Below are 16,636 nucleotides of genomic sequence, written 5' to 3' on the forward strand. Positions count from 1 at the left end.
TTTTAACTTTTGGCGTATAATTTTGATAAATTAATTTTTGTGCATTAATTATTTTTATGTAAAATTTAAGTTATAATTGTACAAAAAGATGTTAAACATGCATTTGGAGTTTTGCAATTGTTGCAAAACCATCACGTTTTTGGAGAAAGGAATATAAATTATATATGCGATCAATATGTAAAAAAAACACAAAAAGATAGAATTTCTTTATTAGAAATAAGAAAATAAAAGATAATAATGTAATATTGAAGAAAGAGAAGAATATAAAATAAAATATTTTTTTTTGGAGTTAAAAATAAAGTAATAGCTGAAATAACTTTACTCCATTTTAGAAAAGAAAATAAAAGCAAAGATTGTAGATGGCGATTTTAACTATCTTACCTTACTCTTTAATGGTCAAACCAAGGGCCAGTACATATGTCAGAAGTAGCAGTAGTATGATGAAATTCTGAGTACAATACTAAAGATTTAGGCCGGTGAAAATCCTGACGTGAACATATGGTTGTTAATTAACGAGGAAATCCGTCTCAGATTGACAAAGGTTGAAGATAATCCAAAAAATTGATCGTTCATCTTTGTTGGTTGCATGTATAATTTCTTTCCCATTTATTTGTGATTAGGTAATTTATTCGCGTTTCACACGGTGATAAATAATATCTTTAAACTACAAATTATCCTTTTTTTTTATATCCCCATTATTGAAAATAACGAAAAGGTAGGTTCTTGTAAAAGCAAATATACTAAGAATATCTCAAGAGCCTCTAAATTCTAATGAATAGCTGAAAAGGCCTTATTGATTTGGTCTTTAAAATATTTCCCATCGTAACATTTATTTGTTGATGTAATTGCCTTCTCAATATTAATTGATCGTTTCAAATAATTAATTATCGTTTCTTCTTACTTTTGGGTACACGAAAAGCGTAGCATTCAATTTCATGGTGTACGCTATAGTGCTTCTCAAACTGTCAAACACTTCATGATATGAAGGTTTGTAAAATTCATCATTGAATAAGATTAATGTTGAGTGTAAATAATCTAGAGCCGTTAATAAACAACAACAAAAATCTTTACTAAAAATTAAGTAAGTGATAATCTGAATTCAGAATTGCTTGGGACATTCTTCTTCTGTTAATCGTCACCCTTCAGAATTTCTTTCACCCTTTAGGTCGACATTAGAATCATAACATTAGTTCTCTAGCTAGTGAAGAGCGCAAAAAAAGGAAAAAAAAAAGAAGAAAATAGAAAAGGATGGAGCAAGTAGATGTGCAAGAATTAAAGTTGAGCGCATAGTTAGAATAGCATATATGAAAGATCAACTAAGCCTCAAGATATTCTATGTGATCCTAAATACCAATGCAGTTGGTGAAGGATAATGCTTATAAACAAGATTATGTAAAACATACGTTGTTACTTATTATTTTATATCCAAGGTTTCTGCCCAACAAGGGATACCTTTTACAACATATCATACAGACTTAGAAAAATACCAGATCTAAAGAATATTTAGCAACTTCTATTCCTAAATTGAAAAGGAAATCAATTCAAAATAACCTAGAAATTAAAATTTAAAGTCAGTATTCAGAATTGTAACGACCCGACCGGTCGTTTTGAGCTTTTGCATTTCGCTCGCCAGTTCTCGGGAATGACTTGCCCCCTGTGATGCAATATGACTTATGTAAATCGTTGGTGTTGGGTTTTAGGTTAATCAAAAGTTAATTTGGAAGAACAGTCTTAGTTGAAAGCTTAAAATTTGAAAGGTTTGACCAATATTTGACTTGTTTTTATATGAACTTGGATTGGAATTTTTATGATTTGGTTAGCTCCGTTAGGTGATTTGGGACTTAGGAGCGTGATCGGAATGCATTTTGGAAGTCCGTGGAAGGTTTAGGCTTGGATTGGCGAAATTGAGATTTCGGCGCTTTCCGGTCGATAGGTGAGATTTTGATATAGGGGTCGAAATGGAATTCCGAGAGTTGCAGTAGTTTCGTTGTGTCATTTGGGATGTGTGTGCAAAATTTCAGGTCATTCAAACGAGATTTGATAGACTTTTTGATTGAAAACATAATTTAAGAGTTCTTGGAGTTCTTAGGCTTGAATCCTATGTTAAATTGGTGATTTGATGTTGTTGTGAGCGTTCCAAAGTTTTGAACAAGTTTGAACGATGTCATGGGAGGTGTTGGTACAATTGGTTTGAAGTTCCGGGAGTTCCGGGTAGGTTCCGGGATGTTTTAGGCCGAAAATCATAGCTGTAGCAGGTCCAGAAGGGTTGCAGGCCTTGGAATTCACCCCCGCGGTCCACACAAAAAGAAGTGAGGCCGCGGTATGTTCTGTGCGGACCGCACAAAATGGTGTGTGGCCGCGGTAGGTGCTGTGCGGACCGCACAAAATGGTGTGCGGCCGCGGTGAAGAACTTTTCACCGGTCCTACTTCGGAAGCTCATATCTTTTGATCTACAAGGAATTTTAAGATGATTCAAAAACGAGTGTTGTAGTCTTTCGTGTCTAGTTTCCAGAAAGTAAAGATATCGCAATTTGGATATCTGTAGCAAAAGTTATGGCCAAAATACTAAAGCCTGTCACTGCAAAGAAAAGCTATGCGGCCGCGGTCGTTTTTGTGCGGACCGCACTGGTTTTATGCGGACCGTAGTCGATTTTATGCGGCCCGCGAAGGTGGAAATCTATGGGGCACTCTATAAATATGAGGTTTTGGTTTTTATTTGATATTTTGACCTAGAGAGCTCGGATATTTGCAATTTTTCGAAGGTTTTTCAAGAAATTCATCGGGGTAAGTGATTCTAACTCAGATTTGGCTAGAGTACATGAATCTATCATTGAATTCATCATTTAATCCGTGGTTTGGGATAGAATTTGGAAAGAAATTGTAAAATCTTTCAAAAATATAAAATGACGATTTGAAGGATCAAATGGTATCGGAATTGGATAATTTTTGTATGGTTACACTCATGAGAGTATAAGGATTCTAGTTTTGTGAATTTTTGTCAAATTCCAAAATGTGGGCCCGGAGGTCGGGTTTGACCAATTTCGGAACTTTTATGGTAATTTGATTATTTTCGAGTGGGCTTTGTTCCCTTAGCACATTTTGATGGTTTGGTGCTGATTTCGGCTAGATTTGGAGCATCCGAAGGCCGATTTGAGAGGTAAAGGCGTCACGGGCTAGAGTTTGGACCGGATAGAGGTAAGTAATGATTGTAAATACTGTCCTGAGGGTTTGAAACCCTGGATTTCACATCGTTGTGCTATGTTGAGGTGACTCACACGCTAGATGACGAGCGTGGGGTGGAGCACCGCTGGGGATTGTGACTTAGTCCATCCTGAATGATTATTTTAATGCGTAATTGATAGTTAATTGTTTGATGTTATTATATTTTGGGCTGTATGCCATGTTTGGGGCCTTGTGCCGACTTGTTGAGACCCTCATGGGCATTTTTACTATCTTTCCTCACTCTATTTATTTGAAAGCATATCCTCAGTCATGTTTTACCTGTTTGTTACTCAAATCTGGCTTTACCACTATATTTTTAAAAATGTGGAAACTGTTTTGGGCTGAGTTTCCTATTTTACTGATGGTCCGAGTGATCGTGAGATTGATGACTGAGATAGACTAAGAGTCTGATGGTGAGGTTAATGACTGAGAGAGGTCGAGGGCCTAGTTGTGAGGATTATATATCTATGGATCGGGCTGCACGCCACAACAATATATATATATATATATATATATATGGATTGGGCTGCACGCCGCAGCGATATGTTAGATCGGGATACATGCCGCAACAATATATATATGTATATATATGTATGTATATGGATCGGGCTGCATACTGCAGCGATATAGCGCTTGGGCTGTAGGAGCCTCTCCGGAGTCTTCACACCCCCAGTGAGCGCCGTCGACGAGATATATGGATGGGGCTGCACGCCGCATCGGTTACTATATGGTACCTATTGAGTGTGAGTACTGAGTGTGAGCGCTGATTGGTAAGAGTTGAGTCACGGGTGACTGAGAGGCTTGCCCGCGGGGCGATAGATATAAACATGTACATGAGTGATGCTTTGCCTGAGGGGCATGTTTATGAACTTATTTATTTTCACTCCTCTTTACAGTGAGTTTCTACTGAATATGTTGATTTATTTACTTCTTTCACTCACCTTTGTACTGAGCCTCCGTAAAAAATGTTGAACTAATATTTTTAAACGACTTTCATTTAAGCTGGGGTTTATGAGATGTTCAGAATTTAATCACTGATTTGGCTTTTTTATTTCCACTGAGATTTTCATGTTATGAGGTGTTTATGATTCCTGTTTTGCCCGAGGGGTTGTTTACGGACTATGTTTTGCCCGAGGGGCCGATTATGGTTTTCATCTTTTTTATTATAAATGGTATTGAACCCCTACTGAAACTGTTGGAAAGCATTTTCAAATTATTTTTACCAAAAGGCCAAAATTTAAATGAGACGATCGACTCGTATTCTAATTTGAAAGTCCGTTGTGCTTATTGAGTTTATCATAAATGTGGATTCATTATTTCATACTACTCAGTCTTTATTTACTCTTATTACTTACTGGGTTGGAGTACTCACATTACTCCCTGCACCTCGTGTGCAGATTCAGGTATTTCGAAACCCGGTAGCAGGTGTTGATTGCTCAGACGCGGAGTCATCAGAGTTGGCAAGGTGGCTGCACGACGTTCGCAGCACTGCTTCCTTCCTCTCATTTTTATTACTGTACTTAGTACACTTTTGACTATTTTTGTTGTATTCAGACCTTGGTAGATGCTCATGACTAGTGACACCCCGATGTCGGGCTTGTATGTTATTTTCGCACTATTCATTCAGACTGATGTTATGAGATATTGTTTAATTAAAGGCTTAAAAATGACTCTTAATGATTAAAGGGTTAATATGGGTGTTGTGTCGGCTGGCCTTGTCTTCACAAGAGGCGCCATCACGACCGGGCCGGTTGGGGTCGTGATAAGTTGGTATCAGAGCCTAGGTTACATAGGTCTCACGAGTCATGAGCAGGTTTAGTAGAGTCTCGCGGATAGGTACGGAGACGTGTGTATTTATCCTCTGGAGGCTGTAGAACCTTTAGGAAAACTTCACATTCTTGAATTCTTGTCGTGCGTCCTTGGTTCAGCTTGAAAAGTAACTTTTTGAATTCCTTCCACGCGTTCGTATGCGTGCATGAGCGCTCAGTATCAGATGTGCCTTGATGGCTTGTGATTCCCCGATCGGGGGGCGAGATGGGATCTCTGTGAGTTGATGTGGGGCCAGTCTGGAGGACTTGAGGCCGGATCTTTGCCTATGGCTTGAGCATCGAGGTGCTGATTGTGTGAGCAAGTGTTTGAACTTATATGTTCGGTATCGTCCCTATTAGTGGGAGTGACGGTTGGATAACTATGTGATGAGTATGTTAGTACTGCGAGATGTATCTATATGACTTGGAAGTGACGAGGAAAGTCTGCTGGAGGATAGAAGAACTATTAGGTGTTTGATTTTCATCTTGATTCGAGGTGTAGCCCTGCGTTATGGGTGTATGAAGAATCTTTCAATGTTTTCCAGTTGAGAGTGAAGTAGATTTCATGTTACGGTATGAGTTCAGACTCAAGAAGACTAAGTAACTGCGTACGGTTTGTAACGGTGGAAGGTATACAAAAATGTTAATTGAAGGTAAAGCAGGTGGGTTACCTCCTGCGAAGAATTCTGGGGATTGTGTGATCTTTATGTATATGTTAGAAGATCTCATGTGTAAGTGAAAAGTACGTGTTGAAATTTGAAATTTCGGGTCGCTTGAGAGAGTGGGCTTTAATGTTGCGGGGATGAATGCGAGATTTGCAGAAGATTTAAAGTACTAGATGATCTATGTTTTCACAAGCTTACAAAAGGATTTGAGCTTAATCTCACTATGGTATTATGGTATCAATAGAGTATATGTGTTACGAGATATTGAGTGTGTTTTGATCTATGGCTTCAAGCCAAGTGGGGGGGGGGTCTGCTGTTGATTTGTTCATTGCATGGTTATGTGCTATGTTGGTTCCAGTTGAGGCGCATTGGTGAATCAGTTATGGCTTACGGAGACTGAGACCGAGGATGTCTCGAGTAAAGGAAAAGTTTTGACAGAGGTTATGTCATGCTTCATAGGTGCATGGGAATCTCAGAGTGCCTTGAGCTGTTGTGGTAATGGATGCTCGGTGCATAGAGCAGGAAGTGGTTTGGTTGTTCTAAGACGAGGTTACACCCTGCGGTGTCGGAGTGCTATTGAGGCACGAGTGGTTCTATTCGTTTGATCAGGCTAATTGCAGTTTGAGTAGAGTGAATGACTCTCGAGAATGGTTCTAATGTTTTCAAGATTTTACATGTAATAATTGGGTATTTTCAAGTTGTATGTATGGTGAGGAACTGAGTTTTCATTGGAAGATGTCAAGACTTATGGTATTTTCTATATTAAATTACGGGATTCTATGTATCAGCATCAGGAAAGTAAAGGTAATTGATTGAGATTCGTATGAAGTCTCTTCAGAGTAGAGTATTTTGAAGGTGGTGCTTTTGGGAACATTTAAGAGAGTATTCAGCGGCTTATGAGTCTTAGACGGTGTGGTTTTGTGCTTGGGTCTCGTGTGGTAAGTCTGGGTGGAGAAATTGTGATGTTATAGCAAGAAGGAGTATCAAGTTGAAGATAAATCAGAAGGAAACTTAGATAGATGGGATAGCTTGATAGTAGACCAGACCAGTATGATAAGGATATGATTAGTTCCTTGTGTGTGTTTGAGGTAATGAGTTCCTACAGGTATTTCGCGGTAATGCTCTTAGGTTTTGATGGCTTGCGTAGCTTGGTTGAGTTAGAAGGATTCAGTCCTGGCAGGTCTGGTTTGTGCCAGGGGAACTCTGAGAATTCTTGATGATTTCTACCTCGGTTGGAGATGTATATTTTCTATGGGCATGCAGAGCATGGGATGTATAGTGATTTTTCTTCTAGATTGGGACCAATGGAAAGTTCTTGACCAATTGAGTACATAAATGTTTGTGGCTCGGAAGGAAGATGAAGTTCTCATGTTATCTTGAGATGGTATGGTATATGCGGTAGGTTGTGGAGGATTGACAATTGCATGTGGAAGGTTACGGTTCAGTTCTGAACGGAAAGTCATGAATCCTTAGGCAGCACAGGCAGTTTCAGATGATTAATAAAGTGGTAGTGCTAATTGGAGTGATCTGACGAGGGTATATGTTTCAGAAAAGACAATGTGATTAAGTTGATGGTACTTCGGTAGTATTGTGGCACTTTCTTGTTAGATCGACTGGTGATATTCGAGTTTGCTTGGTGGCACAATGAAATTTTTGAGTATCTATCGTGGAATGATTGGGTATGTGAGGCGTAGCATGTATTCGGACGGCAAAATTGGGATCGGATATGGTGATTCATGGGCCGTGTGGATTTGAAGACGGAAGTTCTCATATTCAGGCTATGTTGTGGCTGTGGATCATGTGTATCGGCACTGTTTAGCGACTATAGGGATTTGGAGGCTCGAGTGGTTCTTTCTTTGTTGGTATGTTAGATGTTGGATGAGATGTTGGAGTTCAGACTGGTTGTCTCAGTGTTTGGTATTCTGGACTATTACGCTATGGGCTTTGCCGGAAATGCCACGAGTTGAGTGGCGAGGTGCGACGAATTATGTTCTAGTAGAGTGGTTTATATTTCAAAGACCCAGCGAACGGCTGGAAAGGATTGCCTTTCTTAATTGAGCCTTCGTGATGGATGTCAGTGCAAAGGATTCTACCACTGATTCAGTTTCGGTGTTGAGGGACTCTCCGGATGTGTTTCTTGTGGCCGGGCATGCCGCCGGGCAGGGTTGTTGATTTCGGTATTGATTTGGTGCCGAGAACTTTTTCGTATGGCTCCGGCAGGAGTTATAGTAGTGGAAGGAGAAGCTTCAGGATTCCTTGATAAGGAGTTCGTTGGCAGGCCAATGTGGATGCATGTTCTAGTTGAGTCGGCTTAGTTGGCCCCAAACTGTATTGTTGAGGGATAGGTTGATTCGACTGATTGAGCTTACTAGTGATCTGGAGATTTATGAGTTACCTTTCTGTGTTGCGAGATGTTATGATTCATTGGTTATAGGCACCTATGGTGCGGTTCGATTGGGGTTTCATAGTGGAAGTCGAGCGGGAAGAGAAATTGGGTGTTGCTCATTGGTGCACGTATTGTGCCAGTTGTGCTTAGGCCTATATTGATGTGTCATGTCACCAGAGTAGTATGTTGGATTAGATGAGATCGTTGGGATCATTAATGAATACAAACGGATTTGATTTCAGCATGTTGGAAGGATAATATCAAGCTTCGGCACAGGAAAATTGCTATGGTCTTTTCCAAAGGAGAAGTGGCTTCATGAATGGTTGATCTGAGGAATAGTTATGGTTTATTTATCATTGGCAGTATATGAAAGTGTGAGAATGAGATTTTAGTTGATAAGAATTTTTCTATCGGTATTCGGGCGTTGTGTGCAGCTGCTGTAATTAGAAGTTATCACTACGGGTGTTTGAGTCATGTGGTATATCAAGTGATTGCACCTGAGATTTGCAAGTATGGGTGATTACAGCTTGTTCGGGCTTATTCTGAATATAGATGTGAGATTCTGATCTTGTGAATGATTTCAGAAGTAGAAATGTGGTTCTAAGGCTTATGGGTTAGAATGGGTTGTGAAATTTTAGTTGCATTGTGTTATCGGACCTATATGAGATAAGGTGACGTGGGATCACCCCCGGGTATATGCATTGTAAGGTTATTCACCGACTGGTTAGCTTTTGGAACAACTCTGAGCACGTTCGCGGATGAACGTATGTTTAAGTAGGGGAGGATGTAACGACCCGACCGGTCGTTTTGAGCTTTTGCATTTTTGCTCGCCAATTCTCGGGAATGACTTGCCCCCTGTGATGCAATATGACTTATGTAAATCATTGGTGTTGGGTTTTAGGTTAATCAGAATTTAATTTGGAAGAACAGTCTCAGTTGAAAGCTTAAACCTTGAAATTTTTGACCAATATTTAACTTGTTTTTATATGATCTCGGATTGGAATTTTTATGATTTGGTTAGCTCCGTTAGTTGATTTGGGACTTAGGAGCGTGATCGGAATGCATTTTGGCAGTCCGTGGAAGGTTTAGGCTTGGATTGGCGAAATTGAGATTTCGGCGCTTTCCGGTCGATAGGTGAGATTTTGATATAGGGGTCGGAATGGAATTCCGAGAGTAAGAGTAGTTTCGTTGTGTCATTTGGGATGTGTGTGCAAAATTTCAGGTCATTCGAACGAGATTTGATAAACTTTTTGATCGAAAGCATAATTTAAGAGTTCTTGGAGTTCTTAGGCTTGAATCTTATGTTAAATTGGTGAGTTGATGTTGTTGTGAGTGTTACGAAGTTTTGAACAAGTTTGAACGATGTCATGGGAGGTGTTGGTATAATTGGTTTGAAGTTCTGGGAGTTCCGGATAGGTTCCGAGATGTTTTAGGCCGAAAATCATAGCTGTAGCAGGTCCAGAAGGGTTGCAGGCCTCGAAACTCACCCGCGCGGTCCACACAAAAAGAAGTGCGGCCGCGGTATGTACTGTGCGGACCACACAAAATGGTGTTTGGCCGCGGTAGGTGCTGTGCGGACCGCACAAAATGGTGTGTGGCAGCGGTGAAGAACTTTTCACTGGTCCTATTTTGGAAGCTCATATATTTTGATCTACAATGCATTCTGAGATGATTCAAAAACGAAAGTTGTAGCCCTTTGTGTCTAGTCTCCAGAAAGATAAAGATAACGCAATTTCAATTTGGACATCTGTAGCAAAAGTGATGGTCAAAATACTAAAGCCTGTCACTGCAAAGGAAAGCTGTGCGGCCGCGATCGTTTTTGTGCAGACCGCACTAGTTTTGTGCGGACCGCGGTCGATTTTGTGCGGCCCGCGGAGGTGGAAATCTATGAGGCACTCTATAAATACGAGGTTTTGAGTTTTATTTGATATTTTGACCTAGAGAACTCGGATTTTGGCGATATTTTGAAGGTTTTTCAAGAAATTCATCGGGGTAAGTGATTCTAACTCAGATTTGGCTAGAGTACATGAATCTATCATTTAATTCGTGGTTTGGGATGGAATTTGGGAAGAAATTGTAAAATCTTTTAAAAATGTAAAATGACGATTTGAAGGACCAAATGGTATCGGAATTGGATAATTTTCGTATGGTTAGACTCGTAAGAGTATAAGGATTCTAGTTTTGTGAATTTTTGGCAAATTCCAAGATGTGGGCCCGGGGGTCGGGTTTGACCAATTTCGGGAATTTTATGGTAATTTAATTATTTTCGAGTGGGCTTTGTTCCCTTAGCATATTTTGATGGTTTGGTAATGATTTCGGCTAGATTTGGAGCATCCGGAGGCCGATTCGAGAGGCAAAGGCATCGCGGGCTAGAGTTTGGACCGGATAAAGGTAAGTAATGATTGTAAATACTGTCCTGAGGGTTTGAAACCCTGGATTTCACATCGTTGTGCTATGTTGAGGTGACTCACACGCTAGATGACGAGCGTGGGGTGGAGCACCGCTGGGGATTGTGACTTAGTCCATCCCGAACGATTATTTTAATGCGTAATTGATAGTTAATTGTTTGATGTTATTATATTTTGGGCTGTATGCCATGTTTGGGGCTTTGTGCCGACTTGTTGAGACCCTCAGGGGCATTTTTACTATCTTTCCTCACTCTATTTATTTGAAAGCATATCTTCAGTCTTGTTTTACCTGTTTGTTACTCAAATCTGGCTTTACCACTATATTTTTAAAAATGTGGAAACTGTTTTGGGCTGAGTTCCCTGTTTTACGGATGGTCCAAGTGATCGTGAGATTGATGACTGAGATAGACTGAGAGTCTGATGGTGAGGTTAATGACTGAGAGAGGCCGAGTGTCTAGTTGTGAGGATTATATATCTATGGATTGGGCTGCACGCCATATCAATATATATAGATATATATGTGTGTGTATATATGTATATATATGTATATATATGTGTATATATGTATATATATATATATGTGTATATATGTATATATATGTATATGGATCGGGCTGCACGCCGCAGCGATACTTATATGGATTGGGCTGCACGCTGTAGCAATATAGCGCTTGGGCTGTAGGAGCCCTCCGGAGTCTGCACACCCCCAGTGAGTGCCGTCGACGAGATATATGGATCAGGCTACATGCCGCAGCAGTTACTATATGGTACCTATTGAGTGTGAGTGCTGATTGGTAAGAGTTAAGTCACGAGTGGTTGAGAGGCTAGCCCGCGAGGCGATAGATATAAACATGTACATAAGTGATGCTTTGCCTGAGGGGCCTGTTTATGAACTTATTGATTTTCACTCCTCTTTAAAGTGAGTTTCTACCGAATATGTTGATTTATTTACTGCTTTCACTTACCTTTGTGCTGAGCCTCCGTCAAAAATATTGAACGAATATTTTTAAACGACTTTCACTTAAGCTGGGGTTTATGAGATGTTCAGAATTTAATCACTGATTTGGCTTTGTTATTTCCACTGAGATTTTCATGTTATGAGGTGTTTATGATTCCTATTTTGCCCGAGGGGCTGTTTACGAACTATGTTTTTTCCGAGGGGCCGATTATGGTTTTTATCTCTTTTATTATATATTGAACCCCTACTGAAACTGTCGGAAAGCATTTTCAAATATTTTTACCAAAAGGCTGGAATTTAAATGAGACGATCGACTCGTATTCTAATTTGAAAGCCCGTTGTGCTTATTGAGTTTATCATAAATGTGAATTCATTGTTTCATACTTCTCAGTCTTTATTTACTCTTATTACTTACTGGGTTGGAGTACTCACATTACTCCCTGCACCTCGTGTGCAGATTCAGGTATTTCGAAACCCGGTAGCGGGTGTTGATTGCTCAGACGCGGAGTCATCGGAGTTAGCAAGGTGGCTGTATGACGTTCGCAACACTGCTTCCTTCCTCTCATTTTCATTACTGTACTTAATACACTTTTGACTATTTTTGTTGTATTCAGACCTTGGTAGATGCTCATGACTAGTGACACCCCGATGTCGGGCTTGTATGTTATTTCCGCACTGTTCATTCAGACTGATGTTATGAGATACTGTTTAATTAAAGGCTTAAAAATGACTCTTAATGATTCAAAGGTTAATATGGGTGTTGTGTCGGCTGGCCTTGTCTTCACGAGAGGCGCCATCATGATCGGGCCGGTTGGGGTTCTGACAAAAATCTAGACCTTTGATCAGTTGTTCCAAAGCAATTACATCACTTCCATTGCCAGGTTCCATTAGACCATAACTCCAAAGACACATAGAGTACAAAAAGAAATGATGTCAATTGTTTCAATAGATGTTGTATTTTGAAACTTCTCCTTGAGACCCTTTCGTCGGTATTCGGCAATTACACCGATCCTTGCAGGCCTTGCAAATTGTTTCACCAAAAATCTGAGTCCTTGGTCAAAGCTAAAAGAGAAATTCGGGTTACTGATAATCAGAAGACAAAAAATAAAATACTTTTGAGAATAATGGTAGAAGGTAAATAGATAAGTATTTCAATGAATTCTCAATAGTATTCCGTGTCCTTACAAATGATGATACTTCTTCCTTTTATAGATCATTCTAGGTAAAGGAATAAAGCATCAGCTTTAATGATATAATCATGAGCAATAAATGACATTAAATAAGCCGTTATACAATCATTCCTATTAAATACCAACTTTATCAGACATTTAATAATGAATTTGGACTCCTTTCTGTCATCTGATCCTTGCTTTCAATGCCTTCTAATCCGTTGGCTGTAAATAATTTAAATTGGTACGAGGCTCGTATCTATACGTCGTCTCGTGCCTATTTAAATTCTTCTTCCCGTGGCTGTTTTCACCGTGCCTCTTAGTCAATTGCTATTCTTTGACCATTCAACTAATTCACGTGTCATGCCACATCATTTTTAATATAAATTCAGTTTTTTCCCAATACAGATAGTCCCCCCACTTTCCATTTTTTATCAATTAAATAATTGGGAAGTGGATCTTCATGTAAAAAGAACTTTTGCCACAATTAATGCTCATGACAGTACTAACGTCTCAGCAGTCTTTTCCATTTAATGTTCTGTCCATGTGTCATTTTATAATTGATTCCGCTATTCATACCCTTCTTCGAGACTTCTTCATTCTCACTATTTACGAAGTGATAGCTGCCTTTATTATAGGCTTTTCATCATTATACTTAAAAAGTTGACGGTTCCCATTTTACACATAACTTTGTCTTCCTTTGTCTTCTTCACTAATCTTCGACACATACCTTCTTCTTGACAATGTCTTCTTCAAACCCTAACCGTAAAAAAGTTCCAATTCTAGATCAGTTCCCCAACGCCCCTGTTAGACACAGAAGAGGCGGAGGAAGTAGGCTTCGAACATGGTTAGAATCTACGCTAGGCGGCTCCTCTGGTTCTTCTTCAAGGAGTTTTATCCCAAAAGCCCCTTCTTCTAAAAGTAAGGAAATTCTTGATACTTCTCAAGAACCCTAAGTTGATGATATAGTTCCCGGCGATTTTTCTTTTGAAAGTGACAAAACGTCTCTTCAAAAACAAATTAAAAATTTAGAAAGAGCCGATACTTACCCAACATTAGTAACCGAGCTTACAATCCCCACCATAAGAAGAGATTGTAACTGGAAGGATAGTCTCCGAATGTCAATTCCTTCCCCAAATCAAAGAATTTCCTCTTTTAGAAATGGGTATTCTTCTGTTTACACTTACCCCTTCACTTTAGGTTTTAATCCTCCGATTGACCCAGTTATTCTCGATTTTTGTCGTTTCTTTACAATTTGTTTGGCCCAAATTGGTCCATTGGTGTGGAGAACAGTGGCTTGTTTGAGATATTTATCATCCAAGGCCAATGTCAATTTCACCTTTTCTCATCTCATTCATCTATACCATCCCAACTTAATACGCCATGGGGTTTTCACCTTAACTGCAAGGAGCAAAAAAGTTTTGGTAAACCCTGAGGATGACAAAGATCGTGGATGGTATATCCGTTACGTTGCTGTCCGTACAGTGGATTTGATTGGCGAAACAAATATTCCCTTTCCTGAGAAGTGGAATTTTGAACGTAAGTTTCCTCTTATTTACCGTACCTACTTTTGAGAATTTCAAAAGAATGTTGTTTTTAACCTCGTCCCTTCTTGGTTTTTTGTAGCAACCATGGGAGATGTGGAACCTATTCCCAACTTTCGTGGTTGGGTAGACTCACTTTTGAAGATTGCTACTAGGGAGCAGAGAACTTGGAAATCAATTTCTTCTTTACATGGCTGGAAAGTCAAAACACACGGTATCCCCTCTTTTACAAAATTTTGTTTTACATGTTAAGCACTTTTTCCTCAACTTTAATCATGTATATCCATTCTTTAATCAGGATTTGGCATTAGAGGAATGACAGCTGAAGTAGCTATGGCCATTCGCATGTCTGCGAATGCTGCTCTGGATTTAGATAAGGCTCGAGCCTTGCTGCCTAAAAGAAAAGCTACAAAGGAAAGTTCTGAAGAAGAAGAGGAGGGTACCTCCCTAATTACCAGGCCAAGGGCCAGGAGACGAATAATCATTGATAATGAAATTGAAAACACTCCTGCTCGTACCTCCACCACCGAGCCTGTTTTGATTCAATCTGATGAGGATCCCGAACCAAGAGATAATAATGAGTCAATTCAGCACCTTTTTGACAGTGGTTTCGGGAGTAGCGAGCTCAGACCTGTTTTTGATGAAGCTCCTCTTTCCTCATTTATTCCTATTTCCTCCATTCCTCTGCCAGCCGTAAGTGTTTCTTTACCAGCTTTAACAACTTCCGTTTGTTTGCCAATTTCTACTGCTCCTATATCTGTTCCCTTGGCTGCTTCAACCGCACCTGCTTCTGCTCCGGTGTTGGTTTCTACATCTTTTCCCTCCATTCCTTCCGCTGCTCCTCTTCCCTCTGTTCATCATACAGAGACAGGTTCTAGCAGCGGAAATATGACAATGAGAAGTGTTACTTTGGAGGTTCCTTCCAATCATAGTCTCCTGAGGAAGACCGGCAGAGCCGATGTATGGCTCGAACCTCTAATTGGAGATATCGAGAAGAAGAAGATGGAGAGCCATAGCTGCTTAACTTTGATGAATGACGTAGTTCATTCTACTTTGAAGGTATTTCTACCAACAAGTTTTTTCTCTTTTTTTTTAAATTATCTTCAATTTCTCATTTCCATGACTTACCTCTGTAGGCTAACCTTATTAGCACGGAATTAATGAGAAGAATTTCCTTACTGGAAAGAAAAGCTCGTGAGTCTGAAAAGTCTGTCCACGAGGCTGAGGAAATAGCTAGGGGAGCCCAACTTGAAGCAACCAACTGGAAGGAGCAGTTCGAAAATGCTCAAGGGACTATAGAAGAGTTGCAAGAAGATAAAAACCTCCTAGAGCAGCAAAACCGTGGTTTAACTTCTGAACTGGCAACAGTCAAAGCCTCTTCAAGCCAATTGAAAAGAGACAAAGAGCTTTTGGAATGCTCTTTGTCAGAACAATTATCCAGAGCTAGTGAAGAAGTTAGAGAGCTGAAGGCACTTTTGGCTAAAAAGGAAGAATATGCAGGAGAGTTAGTGCAAAGCTTGACTCAAGCTCAGGCTGACTTACAGACTTCTTCTGACGAGATTCAAGCCTTGAAGAGTTCTCATGCTTCTCTTGAAGCTTCCCTTGATTCCCATTTAGCTGAAAATCAAATTTTAAAAAACGATCTTGCTATGTGGGAAAAGGAATATGGACTTCTAGAGGAAAATTTTAACATAGAAGTGAGTTGGGCTTTTCTGAATTCTCGTCGTGATGCTTTGACGGAAGCTGCTCAAGAGGGTTTTGACTTGCAGTCTGAACTGGCCAAAGTCATAGATACCATCGAGAAAAGCCAACAGTCTACTGATACTCCTTCTCCTGCCCTTGAAGTTCCTGAAAATGTTGCTATTCCAGCTTCAGAGGGTGAAACTTCTACAACCCAGTCTGTGGAAGTTGAAGCTTCCGTGACAACCCCCTCAATTGAATGATGGTTTTATCCCTTAGTTTTTTTTAAAGGATTTTTGGTGAAAGTCCCCAGTTATCATAATGGGGCACTTGTATAAACTTTTATTGACTAAGTTTCTACTTAGTCTTTTTAATTATATCAAGAAGTTTTATTAGTACTTCAATGTGTTCTACTCTTGCCTTTTCTTTACTTATTTAGGACTTATAGAATAGTTTAGCATTTTTATCCTTTGAAAATGCTTTATGATTCTTCCCATGACTTATTGACATGAGGCTTATAAAAGAGGGCCCTTTTATTTTATCGACACTTAATGAAGAAGACGTCTCAACTTCATAATGGTGTTAAAATACGATGAAAGTAATAGGAAAACACACGTTTTGTATGAAACAACTTTGGCAAGTTTTCATTCATAAACTTTTAACAAGTGTTTGACTGTTACATGTATTACAATACATCTACAACTTTTCTCGTAACTGTTTTTCTTGTAACAGATTTGTAAATAACATAAACTAAACAAGGTTTTTTTTATAACCTGTTTCAGTACATAGTCATGAC

This window comes from Nicotiana sylvestris, chromosome 4 (genome assembly GCF_000393655.2).
Source record: "Nicotiana sylvestris chromosome 4, ASM39365v2, whole genome shotgun sequence".
NCBI lineage: Eukaryota > Viridiplantae > Streptophyta > Magnoliopsida > Solanales > Solanaceae > Nicotiana > Nicotiana sylvestris.